The 3,693-nt window shown below is 39.2% G+C and overlaps 1 non-coding gene across 1 annotated transcript; it reads right to left on the bottom strand.

The window, feature by feature from the left end:
* Positions 1-2,975: 2,975 nt before the first annotated feature.
* On the bottom strand, positions 2,976-3,108 carry LOC132537918 (small nucleolar RNA SNORA70). Its single transcript, XR_009549328.1, has one exon. It is a non-coding gene; the product is annotated as a small nucleolar RNA SNORA70 (small nucleolar RNA).
* Between the last annotated feature and the right edge of the window lie 585 nt (positions 3,109-3,693).

The following is a 3,693-nucleotide window of genomic DNA, read 5'->3' as shown; positions in this document are numbered from 1 at the left end:
ATAAAATATTTTTAAAATCTGTGTTTAAGGACAAGACAGAGCAAAAGGCAGAATCTCATCTGCTCAAACTTTAAAAACTATTATGAAAGCTGTTTTGGGGACCCATAGTAAACAAAAAGGGATGAGACCTTCTGGAAATCAGTACTGTCAGCTGTACTTAATTTCTAAGGAAATAACAGTATATAAATAGAAAATTACTAATTAAAATTGCAAATCACAGGAGTCGAGCGGTAGCACAGTGGGTTAAGTGCATGTGGTGTGAAGCACAAGGACCGGCTTAAGGATCCCGGTTTGAGCCCTGGCTCCCCACCTGCAGGGGAGTCGCTTCACAGGTGGTGAAGCAGGTCTGCAGGTGTCTATCTTTCTCTCCCCCTCTCTGTCTTCCCCTCCTCTCTCCATTTCTCTCTGTCTTATCTGACAACAACAGCATCAATAACTACAACAGCAATAAAATAACAAAAAAAGGAAAATAAATATTAAAATTGCAAATCACACAAATGGAACATAGAACTAGTTTGAAATGATATAATGAACACTGTTTGCCTTGTGTACAAACTTTTATTTTCTCCCAAAGAAGAACACACTTTCCAATGTAAGTGTAGGAAACATTCACTAAAGACACTCATAGTATTCAACAGTAGTATATAGTTTCAGGGTGAGGGAAACAGCATAATGGTTATGCTCTCACATCTAAGGCTCTAAAGCCTCAGGTTCAAACCCCCTGCATCACCGTAAGCCAGAGGTAAGCAGTGCTCTGGTAAAATAAATAAATATATAAATAAAAAAAATATATATATAGTATAAAGTTTCAGAAAGTATAAAACTTCACAACCAGTGTCAAATCCATTTTTATATAGATCCTAAAAATGGCCTTTCATAGCTCAAAATAGGGCGAGACTTTATTAATATCCATCATTTATATACATAACTAAATATATTATGCTAGTTACCATGAACTAAATATCTAATCACTGCAGTTTTCCTGTGTGGATAATTCTTAAAATACTGTAATATACAATTATAATAATTTACATGTATAACATTATTCTACTATTATAAATTACAGATAGTATATTTTGATAGCTTAGGGATATATATGGTTATATATATCTTCCCTAGAGCAATTACTAGATATCAAAAGAAGCCAATATAGGATAAAAATTACTCTAAGAAGAAAGGAAAAGCTAAGAATCAAAGAAGATATGGAGGTAAAACATTATCTGAATGACACAAATATCAGAATAAAATCAGTAAATTAAAAGAAGAGTTAGAAAAATATGGACACACACACACACACATCTGCACACCAATGTTTATAGCAACTGGAATTGCATAGGGCTTTTACTGCCCTGATAAGGGCAGCTCTTAACCCTTATACTGCATAATTCAAAAACAATCTGACATATGCTGATGGCCTGCTTTACATATATAAATCCGGGTTCTGGTGTGTGCTAGACTGAACAGAACTATATACTCAGTTCCCAGTGGAGTCCTGGGTGCTGAGTCTGCTAAGTTTCCCTGCTAAGATATCGATCATATGCTGTCACAACTGGTTGAAAGAATTGAAGCAACTTGGGAGAGAGGTCAGAAGTTTGAGTGTACTTTCCTCCATCCATCCCTTGTACCATTTCCCTCTTTTGGCAGCTTTCCATTTCTTTAATCAATCATTCTACAAATGTGTTGCCTCCTGCTAGAGCCTTTAGCAAATCAGCATGTCTGGAAATGGTCTTTGGGGACCCAATTGATACCTAAATTGATACCAAATTCCAACTGATAACTAAATTTTAACTTTTCTATTCTGTACATAAAAGGTGGAAAATAATGAAAAAAAATTTTAAACGTCTATTTACTAATAAGGAAAAAAAAGAAAAGAAACAAAGAAAGAAAGAACAGAGCTGCACTATTGAACATACATAGCAAACTGGAAACTAGTCACTTCAGTTTACTGGACCACTTGAGCAGGACAGACAGAAAGATGGAGCTGTGAGTATGTAGTGGTCAGAATCCAGTCAAGCTTTCTCAGAATGAGAGCAGAATCTTTCAGTTCGTAATTGTTCTCTTCTCCCTTGTCACATTATTATTCTCAGTATCAGAATATGTGTAGAAAAAATATTAGAAAAACGGGGGTGTTGTTATTAGAATATTAGTAAAATGGAGGTGAGGGGAAACAGCCTCTTAGGCCACTTCAAGCGAAACATGCCTGAGGCACAGCAAGTCATTCATGCACTGAAGGAAAGCTTATTGCTTTATTATTAACGCCCACTTACTATCATTTTTCTGTCTTTGATGCCATGATGTATCAAACACGACTACAAAGATACAGACTTTTTAAGAGATTTATGGGTGGGAGCTAGCCAGCATGCTGGAGATGCAAAGAGACTCTCATGGCTGAGTCTCCAAAGCCCTAGATTCAATCCCCAGCACCCCCATGATCCACAGCTGAGCAGTGCTCTGGGAAAAAAGAGAGAGAATGAACCCAAGCATCACTCTGGCACATGTGGCAACAGTAATAGAGTTCAGGACCTTATTCTCAAGAATCCAGTGCTTTTTATTTTATTTTATTTTATTTTTTAAAGCAGGATCTGGATTTATTGTCATTGATTAAGGGACACCTCTGAGGCTCTCAGGAGTGCAGGGCCCGCCATTTGTTTAGGGGACCACTGTTGGGGATGTATTTGACTCCACAGCCATCTGGGATGAGGCGCTTTTCAGCCGCCATGACTTCAAACTCATCTGCATTAAACTTGGTGAAGCCCCACTTCTTGGAGATGGGGATTTTCTGGCTTCCAGAGAACTTGAACTTGGCCCTTCACAGGACCTCTGTCACATGCTCTTTTTCTGCAGCTCGGTGCAGACAGACATGATGACCTAGTCATGGTGCCCTGGGGCTTCCCAAAAGCACCTCGCATCCCTCTCTGGAGCTTAAGACTAGGGAGAGCAGGAGGTCAGGCATAAAATGAACACAGAGTAGGATGGGCTGTCTCCAGGGTCCCTTAGGGAAGCTATACAAGCAACAGGCTGCATGCACTACCCAGGAGGCTGCTATTTGCAGCTACTGCACACTGGGCACCATGGGGAGGGCAGCACGGTCGGCTTAATTGGCTGCAGAATAATGAAATTTTTCGTGAAGATGTCAGCACCCTATCAAAGGTAAATTTAAGTTTAAAAATGTTACCAAGAAATAAAACTACCCATCAATATAAACTGAATCATCAAGCAGTTTGAACATGATGAGATCACTTTTCAGTAGGACTAGCTCTTTGTCATATGTAAACCAGAACCCAGAAAGTACATATCTGGTATTTTTGTACTATATACTAATAACTATTCAGGAGAGAAAATTTCTTTTCTTTAATTTTTTATTTATAAAAAGGAAACATTGACTAAATCATAGGATAAGAGGGGTACAACTCCATACAATTCCCACCACCAGAACTCCATATCCCATCCCCTTCCCTGATAGCTTTCCTATTCTTTAACCCTTTGGGAGTATGGACCCAAGGTCATTGTGGGATGCAGAAGGTGGAAGGTCTGGCTTCTGTAATTGCTTCCCCACTGAACATGGGCATTGGCAGGTCGATCCATACTCCCAGCTTGTCTCTCTTTGTCCCTAGTGGGGAAGGGTTCCAGGACACATTGGTGAGGTTGTCTGTCCAGGGAAGTCTGATCGGCATCATGCTAGCATCTGGAACC

Source organism: Erinaceus europaeus, chromosome 3 (genome assembly GCF_950295315.1).
Source record: "Erinaceus europaeus chromosome 3, mEriEur2.1, whole genome shotgun sequence".
In the NCBI taxonomy this organism is placed as follows: Eukaryota; Metazoa; Chordata; class Mammalia; order Eulipotyphla; family Erinaceidae; genus Erinaceus; species Erinaceus europaeus.
This window is presented reverse-complemented; position numbering and strand designations above follow the sequence as displayed.